At 32.6% G+C, this 10,773-nt stretch overlaps 1 long non-coding RNA gene across 2 annotated transcripts; it reads right to left on the bottom strand.

Moving 5' to 3' along the window:
- Window positions 1-279: 279 nt before the first annotated feature.
- LOC121222225 (uncharacterized) lies at window positions 280-9,123 on the bottom strand. Of its 2 annotated transcripts, XR_005919376.1 has the most exons (5): window positions 8,446-9,115; window positions 8,260-8,311; window positions 7,815-8,144; window positions 1,047-1,137; window positions 280-897 (listed from the first exon to the last, which is right to left on the bottom strand). It is a non-coding gene; the product is annotated as an uncharacterized lncRNA (long non-coding RNA). The 2 variants fall into 2 exon arrangements; XR_005919377.1 differs by lacking the exon at window positions 280-897 and having other exon boundaries at window positions 1,007-1,137; window positions 8,446-9,123.
- Window positions 9,124-10,773: the final 1,650 nt, after the last annotated feature.

The following is a 10,773-nucleotide window of genomic DNA, read 5'->3' as shown; positions in this document are numbered from 1 at the left end:
TAATTACAATTTTCGTCAATTTTTTCATCTTTTACATTTTAGTCATTTTCTCACATTTAATCTTTTTCTCTTTAACAAGCTACTAATAACTAGAATTAAACCATCACTTCCTTATCCTTAGTCATCATATTTTATTTTTTACTTATCAATATAATTTTTCATAACTTAACTACAATTACACTTTTCAATTTAACCATTATCTTTTCATAATTTAAAGAAAAATTGTAATTTTAATTACAATAATCATGTATTTTTGCATTCTCTACTACCTTATTCTCTTATTAAATATTTTCTTGTAAACTTTTATAAGTTTTCTATTTAATCCTTTTTTTGTCATAAAGTTCACTATTCATTAAATAATCATATTAAACCAATTTTTTTTCTTATGATACTTTAATTGTAACCACCCTAACCCATTTCTGTCGTTGGATTAAGTTTACAGAGCATTACTATAAAAAAACATAACATTTAAATTCAAAACAGAACAATAATACGGTTTAATATTAATTTCCAATAACTTATTGCAATCATGAAAAAAATACATATGTGGGCCTTACATCGAGCCTTTGGGGCCTTAAAAATAATTTGAGAACAGTTGAGGATAAATTTGAAACAAATCAAAAAATTTTGGAAAACTTGAAAAATTAGGAAACAAGGGTCACCCGCCTGTGTGATATAGCCCAGACCTTGTGGATATTCGAACTAGGGACACATGGCTGTGTCCTAGCCCGTGTGTCCGCCCGTGTGGGTATTCGAAATAGGGCCAGACAACCGTGTCGCAAGCCGTGAGCCAAATTGTGTATGGACATGGCCATGTGACAAGCTGTGTGCTCCAAATTTAGCCCTTAAAACAAGCCATTACAATACCTATCCTTGCCATCGATAGGGCATCCAGTACTAGGACCCGAAACCATATAATCCATATTATTAAACCGTCAAGTATTCAAGCCATTATAATATTACTGAATCAAATTATATCTAACATCCCATTAACTAATAATCAATCTAAATAATAATTAATAAGTATATAACTCATACGAACTTACCTCAATCACCCCAGTTGTTACAGCTAAGTTGAAAACTAATCCGAGATTTTTGTTTTCCCTCGATTCAAGTCCGATTGATTCTTTTCTTGATCTAAATAGTAATTTAACTCAATTAAATATTTCAAATAGTCAAAAACCATTAATTCTAGTTCATAGCTCATTATAATGTGAAATTACAAAATCACCCCTAATATTTTACTCTTAGTGCAATTTACTCCTTAAACCCGAAACTCACAATTTAACCATTTCTTTAACCAAAACCATACTAATTGATTTTATTAAAGGTTCCATACAGCCCATTTTTACTAAAATTTCACATTAATACCAATGAATTTTACACTTTCAATAATTTAACCCCTAATACTCAAAATTATTAAAAATCTCATAACAAAATAAGCTTATTCAACAATCAACCTTATTATTCTATCAATCAACTTCAAAAACACATCAAATTCATCCATGGAAAGTCCCTTAACCTTTAAAAATTTTACAAATTAACCCTCGAGCTAACTAGACTAAGCTAAAACAAGCTCAAAAACATAAAAATTACTAAAAACAAGGCTCAAACACATACCATGCAAACCCTAGCCAAAACTTCAAGCTCCTTCTTTAATGGTGTTTTCAGTTGAAACAAAGTAAAACAAAGAAGATGATAGCATTTTAGTTATTTGTTTTGTGTTTAGTTAATTAATTACTATTTTACCCTTATTTTAAAAGCTTATAAAATAACTAAATCATGTCCATCATTGTCCAACATTAATATATATGGCATAATTACTAACTAGATCCATTAATTTATATTTCCAAAGCCATTTAATCTATTTAACTAATAGAAACCAATTTTTGCATGTTTTACGGTTTAGTTCTTTTTACCTAATTAACTATTTAAACCTCAAAATTTCTTAAAGAGAATTTAATACAACCCTAATATAACCCTATAGACGTTAAATAAATATTAAAATACTAATAAATATTAAAATACTAACTCACTTATCGGAATCGTGATCCTGAAATCGCTATTTTTGACACCAGTAAAACAGACTATTACATTAATCACGTAATTTATTCCAATATCTTATTTCATTTATTATTTCAACCACATATTTTCTCAAGTCTTACAATTTATCCTTGTTATCATAAAAATTCCATATTTTTCCATAATTTTACTTATTGAATACTTTGTGCATTTTTCATCATCACATAACATATTTATTATGCTTTTATCATAATTTTCTACTTCACATGTTAAATTATTTCACACATTGTTTTACTAACTTACCACATATTTCACTAATTTCATATTTTACCCCTTTTCTATCCAAAATCACTTACTCTTCTCTTTTTCTTCTCACTTAATTCACTTTCTCAACTTCTTTCTTCATCAACATGTCAAAAAACATAATACTTTTCCACGAGTAATCTTTATTCTAACATCATTTATATACTTTTCTAATACTATTAAACTTGAAAACAACATAAAACTTCAACATCCATACCTTGTTCTCTTAAAACTAAGCTTTAACTTGATTTTCTCTCTCTTCCAACATCTATTTTTTTTAATCTAAATTGATATTCTTACTACCCATAACCTCCTCATCATTTTGCTCTCTTAGTGGTTATAGAAATTCTTTTGATTCCTAAGTGAAAATGGTAGATTTTTGGTGGAAGGACCAAATTATAAAGAAAGTAAAATTTTCTCTTTCTCTCTTCTTGGACGTTGGAAGTCTTGGTTTCTTTCTTTTTATATTAGCCTTAATTAAATGAAATATTAAAAATTATCTTATTAAAATATTAATAAAATAATATTTATCTAATTAATTAATTTAAAATATCTCCAAAATATCATCAACATAATCATTACATTCTAGAATTTTCTCTTGCTAATTGAATATTTATGCTTGAACCACACACTTTTCTCACATTTATGATTTAGTCCTTACTTTAAATTAATGTATTTCAACATACCTCTTAATTAAAATTTTCTTTAACATTACTCAACTTTCTCTTTTTGTCACTGTTATTTCCTTATCTCTCTTTATCAAGGACAAATTCTCAATTTTTCACTACTTTCATAATGTAATGATTTTTGAGGTGTTACATCATCTAGTACTAAATGTTTGTGTTGATTCTAATATAGTACTAGGACAACGTTGGCATCCAGTACTAAATAAGTTTTTTTATCCTGTACTAAGACCCTGGCATGCAATGGTCAAATATATTATGTGTAAGTCTTTTATAAATAAAAGCTCTAAATTAAATTATGTATAAATATTTTTTTATATAATATGAATTAATTAAATGTTTCTTTTAATTTAAATACAAAAAATTCGTACATCTATATATAAGTATTATTTTAAAACATTATTAATTAACAACAAATGGATTATTTTATAATTATAATTAATATTATCATCTACAAATTAAATTATTTAAATTTACTTATTAACTAATTTCCATGGTTATTATGATTATATTTAATTTATAGACAAAATAAGAAAACTAATTATTGTGTGTTCGATAAAATTATAGTCTCTAGCTGGATATACAAAAACCCTAGAAACAAAGAGTGCTATCCTTGGTATCCTAGCGATAACAGTGGCTGCTGCGGCTTGGGATGATGGAGAGTGGTGGTAACGATGGGTTTGGGGGAGATGAGATCTCCCTATTAACAGAGGAACTTATTCAACTATCGGTCAAAAGTTTGATGGTGGAGCCAAACGACAACTCTTCTCTGATATGTTCTATATGGACAAAGAAATCTTATAACCAGGATAGTTTCAAAGCACAGATGAGAAGTATCTGGAAAATAAGGAACAAATTCGAGATTCAAGTGGTAGGACAAAACTTTTTTTTGATAGCTTTTGAACTAGAAGAAGACTTAGAGACTATTCTGGAAGGTCAACCATGGTTGTTTAGGAAACAATTAATTCTCTTTGATCAATTGAGTAAACCAATGGCGAGAGATCAAATTAGACTTGTTTCATCTCCGTTTTGGATTAAAATTGGGCCTTGTTTACTAGAGTTTGATAAAAAAATATCTTCTGCATGCTATAAGAGTCACTTTTGGAAGGGTGCTCAGATCTGAAATACTAGGTGAGTTTTGCCGTCTCAGAGTGAAGTTAAATGTGTAGAGACCCCTTCGCAGGGGTATTTTTGTTTCAATAGGGAATGGAAACAAATTTTGGATCCCATTCAAGTATGAAAATTTTCGACTTTTTTGCTTTGGGTGTGGAAGGTTGGGGCATGGCCTTCATGATTGTACAGAAATTACACCCGCAGAGAAAAACAAAATTAGAGAGGATCCACCTTTTTCTTTGGCATTAAAAGCAGAATTAAATTTGGTTGGAAGGGAGAGTCTAAAGCTAAATGCTCTAGCAAAAAAACTACAAACTCAATGCTCGTATGTAGGAAATATTACAGGGAATCAGGAAGAGTATTTATACAGTGAACAAAGTAGTGGTATGATGAGAGGAGTACAAGATGGTGCTTGGTTGACAACAACAGAAGAAGATTTAGAGATACAACAGGAAGAAGGAATCAACGAAGGAAATAGTGAGAACAATAACACCAATATATTGAATTCAGTTAGGAAAGCCAGTTGGAAAAGGATGAAATCAATGGGAGTGATGAGGAATCATGAGATAGATCGCAAATTGCAAAAAAGGAAATTGGCAGAGATCATACAGGATGAGTACGGGGCAAGAGAGACTCAGAAAGAGACACCAAAAAGGGTGAGACATGGCGGACAAGTTCTAACCAATGAGGATGAAACTAATTTGCTAATGGAATACTCCAACCAGAATGGATTGGCGGCTACCAATGGGCAAGCCGACCGGACACAATGAAAATCATATGCTGGAATGTTCGTGGATTGGGGAGTACACGAGCAGTAAGGAGGCTTCAGTTTTTACTAAAACAAAATAATTCTCAAATAGTCTTCCTAATGGAGACTAAAGTTAGTGAAAAGTGTATAGAGGTAATTAGGAGAAGGTGTGGATTCACAAATGGGCTTGAAGTAGGAGCTGTTGGTACGCGGGGTGGGATTTGCTTAGCATGGCGAGAGGAGGTTCAAGTTAATCTTAAAACTCTGTCAACAAGTCATATTGATGTGTTGATCAAAGAAGAAGGGGTTCACAAAGAATGGAGATTCACAGGTTTTTATGGCTCACCTTACTCACAAAATAAAAATGCCTCATGGGATTTACTAAGAAACTTGGGGCAGGAACGAGAGTATCCATGGTTAATGAGTGGAGATTTTAATGAAATAGCTTATTCATTTGAAAAAAGAGAAGGTCAACCGAGGTAGGAGAAGAAGATGGAAGCGTTTCGTGAAGTTCTAAAAGAATGCCAACTTATAGACGTGGGATACTCGGGAATATGGTATACATGGGAAAGAGGGAATCTACCAGAGACAAACATTAGGGAAAGATTGGATAGGGGTGTTGCGAATGAAAAATGGATGGACTTATTTCCAACAGGCAATATACATCATTTAACGTCTTCACTTTTGGATCATTGTCCTCTCCTAATAAGCACAACTAATGAAAGCAGATTCACGAAAGCTCCAAGTTTCAAATTCGAAGAATGGTAGACCACAGAAGAATCAATTGAAGAAGAAATTAGGAAATCATGGGAGTCATCAAATGGATCGATTTTTGAGAAGATTGAGATATTACAGGTCAGCTTGTCAAAATGGGTAAATTCAATAAAGAAGAAACGAAAGGGGCTGACGGATAAAATTACAAAAGAGCTTGAAGATTTAATGACGAAGGAACTAGATGAAGATATTATTATCCAGATTATTGACAAAAGAATCCATCTGAGTATGGAGATCGAAAAGGAGGAGATGTATTGGGAACAGAGAGCACGGGCTAACTGGCTGAAGCTAGGGGATAAGAATACGGCATTTTTTCATAAATATGCCTCAATGCGGAAAAGAATCAATACAATACGCAGGCTTGATAGTGATGATGGAAAAGGAATCACTGAGGAAGCAGAAATAAATGAGATCGCTACGCAGTATTTTCAGAAGCTATTTTCAACTAATGGCGTTGGAGATTTTTCCCACCTTTTAACAGGTATTAAAAACAGCATTCCTCCAAACATCAACACAGCCCTTTTGGAAAAGTTTACGGCAGAAGAGATTTTTATAGCAGTAAAGGGAATGGGTTCTACAAAAGCTCTAGGTTATGATGGATTTTCGGCTCTATTTTTTCAAAAATACTAGGGTATTGTGGGTGAAGATATTGGGAATTTCCTTTTGGAAGTTTTGAACAACGGAAAAGATGTAGAAGGGTTAAATCTGACTAAGATTACTCTTATTCCGAAGAACTCCAATCCTACAAATCTTGCTAATTTTAGATCGATTAGTTTGTGCACAGTTATATATAAAATAATAGCCAAAGCTATTGCCAATCGTCTTCAGGAAGTTATTAGAAGATGCATAGATAGTGCTCAAAGTGCATTTGTTCCAGGGAGGCTTATTTCGGACAATGTTTTGATAGCCTATGAAATTTTACATACACTTCGACAAAAATGTCAGGGGAAAAAAGCATTCATGGCGATTAAGTTAGACATGAGTAAAGCTTATGATAGAGTTGAATGGATATTCTTGAAGGAAGTTATGATTCGTATGGGCTTTGCGAAAGAATGGGTGTCATTAATTATGAGATGTATTTCTACAGTCTTTTATGCTGTGACCACAAATGGGAGGAGTGGCAGAGTTTTTAAACCAACCAGAGGGCTCTGACAAGGTAACCCACTTAGCCCTTTTCTTTTTCTTATTTGTAGTGAAGGACTATCGTCCTTAATCAGGACTGCAACAAGAGAGGGGTTGATTAAAGGGGTGAGAGCTAGCATAAGAGGCCCGATAATTTCACACTTGCTATTTGCAAACGGCTGCATTTTGTTTGGTGAAGCTACCGAGAGCGGTGCAAGGGACCTAAAAGCTATTTTGCAAGAGTATGAGATTTGTTCTGGTCAATGTGTAAATTTTAATAAGTCGATCTTTTTTAGCTCTAATATAGAGGAAGGTGACAAAGGAAGTATATCGGCTGAAATGCGAATAAGATGTTCGAATAATATGGAGAAATATCTAAAACTGCCAAACATGGTAGGAAGGAAGAAAAAGAAATCTTTTCAGAATCTTAAAGACAGAATAAAGAAAAGGATCAAAAATTAGAGCACTCGTTTCTTATCTCAAGGGGGTAGAGAGGTTTTCATTAAATCAGTACTCCAAGCAATTCCTACTTATGCCATGACATGTTTTCTACTACCAAAGTCGCTTTGTGGTGAGTTTGACAATTTATTTGCTAGATTCTAGTGGCAGAAAGGAAAAGGTAAGAAAGGAATTCATTGGTGTCAATGGGAATATATGTGTAGGCCTAAAGAGGAGGGAGGTATGGGCTTTCGAAATATGGCGCAATTCAATATTTCATTACTGGGGTAGAGGATTATGAATAATCAGAATGCTCTCGTTACGCAAGTATTTAAAGCTAAATATTTCCCGGAAGATCATTTTTTAAACTCCCGTTTAGGAAATTCATGTTCTTATGTGTGGAAAAGTATTTGGGCAGCCAAAGATCTATTGACAAAAGGGCATTGTTGGAGGGTGGGGACGGGTTCTAGTATATCTATTAGTGATGCTTGGATTCCAGATTCAGTTAACTTTAGATTATTATCAGAAATAAATTCTTTGCACGTTTCTAAAGTTGATGAGCTGATTGACAGTAATAATAGAAGTTGGAAAAAAGAGTTGATCAATAGTACCTTTACGGAAGAAGATGCTGCCAGAATCCTCAGAATCCCTCTGGCACAAACACCGCATGAAGACTTTCTTATTTGGAGAGGTGAGATGTTGGGTGAATTCACGGTCCGAAGCGCCTATAAACTATTATAGAGATCGGTTGAAAGTCCTAGAGCTTATGCTTTACAAACCATCTACAGGAATTTTTACAAAAAACTTTGGAGCCTAAATCTACCAACAAAAATAAAGGTCACAATATGGAGGTTATCATGGAATTATTTGCCTACAAAGGTGAATCTACAGCACTGAAAGTTAGCAGTCAATCCAAGTTGTCCCCGATGCGGAGAAAGTAGCTGAAACAATGAATCATCTATTTCGTGAATGCCTTGTTACAAGTGAGGTATGGAGAGCATTATCATTTCAGAGTATTACGATGAATCAATGCGAGGATTTTGTACAGTGGATTACCTGGGTGTTAGAGAAGCTTAACCTTTACCAAAGTCGACTCTTCTATTGTGCACTTTGGGCCATATGGGGGGATAGAAACAAAACAATACATGAAGGAAAAGTTAGTAATGGGAAGGAAGTTGCAAACTTTATAAACAGTTACATTAGTGAGATTACTAGCCTTGGAAAAAGAGATTTGAATCTTACCGGAGAGAAAAAGAGATGGAAGTGCCCACAGGGAGGTTTCATTAAGATCAACTTTGACGGTGCCTATAATAAAAGCCAGAACCATTCGGCTTCGGGTGTTGTGGTCAGAGATTCAGAAGGAAAAATCCTCTTATCATGTTCAGAAATCCATAATGATATCTCATCGGCCTTTGCTGCTGAAGCAATAGCCTGCCGGAAAGCAGTCCAAATAGGAATCGGGAAGGGATGGCAGTTTCTGATTCTTGAAGGAGATTCCCTCATAATTATCAAGAAATGTAGCACAAAGGGTCAAGATCAATCAATGGTAGGGGCATACATTTATGATATCTAACAGCAAAATATGGACTTTATAATATCAGATTTCAACATACACCAAGATCGGAAAATAATCTTGCACATATTCTAGCGACAGAAACGCTAAGAAGAGGAGAAGAAATACACTTGGATAAGGGAGTTCCTGAGTATGCTGAGGATCAAGCACGATACGATGGGAGGAGTGAGCCAGACTAGGAAGTTTCAGGAGAGGAAGGTTGGAGGAAAGGAAAGCCTCAGAATAGTAAAGGAAATGAAACGATTTACTATGCATATTTTGAAAATGGAATTGTCAAAAAAGAATAGACATGACAGAGAGATTAGAAGACAGATTTCAAAGAGCTTCTGATTGGGCAAAGGATCGGTGCATTTATTGCTGGTTCTAGAATTATCTATTATAACATCTAGATTTTATTTGTCTAAGGCCATCTGATTTGGGCCGTGTTTTCTTAGGTTTATGCTTTATTTTATTTATGTTATAGGTTGGTTTTATTAGGATTTGGTTTCATTTTGAACAGTTTATATTTATTTTAATAATAAAGCCCAATCCGGAAATTTCAAAAGAAAAAGAAAACTAATTATTGTATATAAAAACCAAAAAAAAAATGGATATAATAGAAATAAAAAAGATACGTTAAAACTTCAATTTTATATAACATAAATTATAAGATGTGGAAATGTATGAAACACCTTTAAACATTGTATAACATCAAAAAACACAAATATAAATCCTCAAATTACCACGTAAGAGTCATGCAATTGAACACCGTTTAATTGTGAGACTAAAGTGTTGTTTTAGAGGAACATAAGCTTTTTCGTGGGTTCTAACATTACAATTTGAGAATCACAACATAAATAACTAAAATATATTACAAATCTCATCATTTATATTTCTTATATCTCTAACATTGGAAATTTAATTTGTAGATTATGTTTGTGTAATAGTTTAAATGAATGCGTGTGAATTTATTTTTTATATAAAAAAATAAAATAAAATGTGATTTAAATGTAATCAAAATCCTTATACTCTTTATCTATTTGGAATTTTATCTCCTTACTTTTATTTCATACCCTATTTAGAAATGAAGATTTGAGTAAAAAGTTTGTAGCTAGACACCTCCAACTATTTTTTTTCTAAGTTGTAATAATTTTTTAGTTTAGTCCTAAGAAAAATAGCCGAAGGTGTCTGTTTGATAACTAAACTAAAAAAGTATTAGAACCATATAAAAACTTGGAAAGAAAATAGCCAGAGGCGTCTGGCTACAATGTTTTTTTTTCTGCAGCTAAAAAAATGTCAAAGTTTGTACATTCTTAACCAAATGTTTTTTTTTAAAATACAGTTATAGAAACTTTGATATGGGTTTTAAATAAATTTTTATACAAGTCTTTTTTTTCTCATTCTACAAGGATTAAATTTAAAAATTTCAAAATTATATTAAAATTTTGAAAAAAAAATATTTAGAGCAGAAAAAGTCATAGTTATAAAAACTTGATATAGTTTTTAATTTAGAAGAAAAGTTTTAAAATTTAAAATTTATCTCGAGTTTGGATTTACTCAAATCCAAACACATACTTTTTATTGGATATCCAAATTTGGATTTGAATTATCCATATTGGTTATGCAAAGGATTGGTGTTAGTTGGTATATCTCACATTGGTTAAGTACAATTTATTAAGAGAGTTTTTATATAGCTTTACTTCTTGCTCTCATTGAGTACTTGGGTCATAGGCCTATCATAAGCGTACGCCACCGTCGCTCGTCCATGTTTGTGTTCATAAGAATTAATCTTACTATGATTTCCCTGAGAAGAACAACACCAAATGAGTTTCATCTTCCTTATTTGGGTGTACGAATTATCTACCACTACTCCCGAATATCCAAATGCCGTAGCAACAAAAGCCAAATTTGAAAAGGACAACAAAATGGTAAGAGGTCACATGTTCTAGATCATCGATGATAAACCGAACAGACTTTGTATCTGATAAACTTGTACTTTCTCGAAACGGAGATTATAT

The sequence above is a fragment of the Gossypium hirsutum genome, chromosome D10, assembly GCF_007990345.1.
Source record: "Gossypium hirsutum isolate 1008001.06 chromosome D10, Gossypium_hirsutum_v2.1, whole genome shotgun sequence".
Taxonomy (NCBI): domain Eukaryota; kingdom Viridiplantae; phylum Streptophyta; class Magnoliopsida; order Malvales; family Malvaceae; genus Gossypium; species Gossypium hirsutum.
This window is presented reverse-complemented; position numbering and strand designations above follow the sequence as displayed.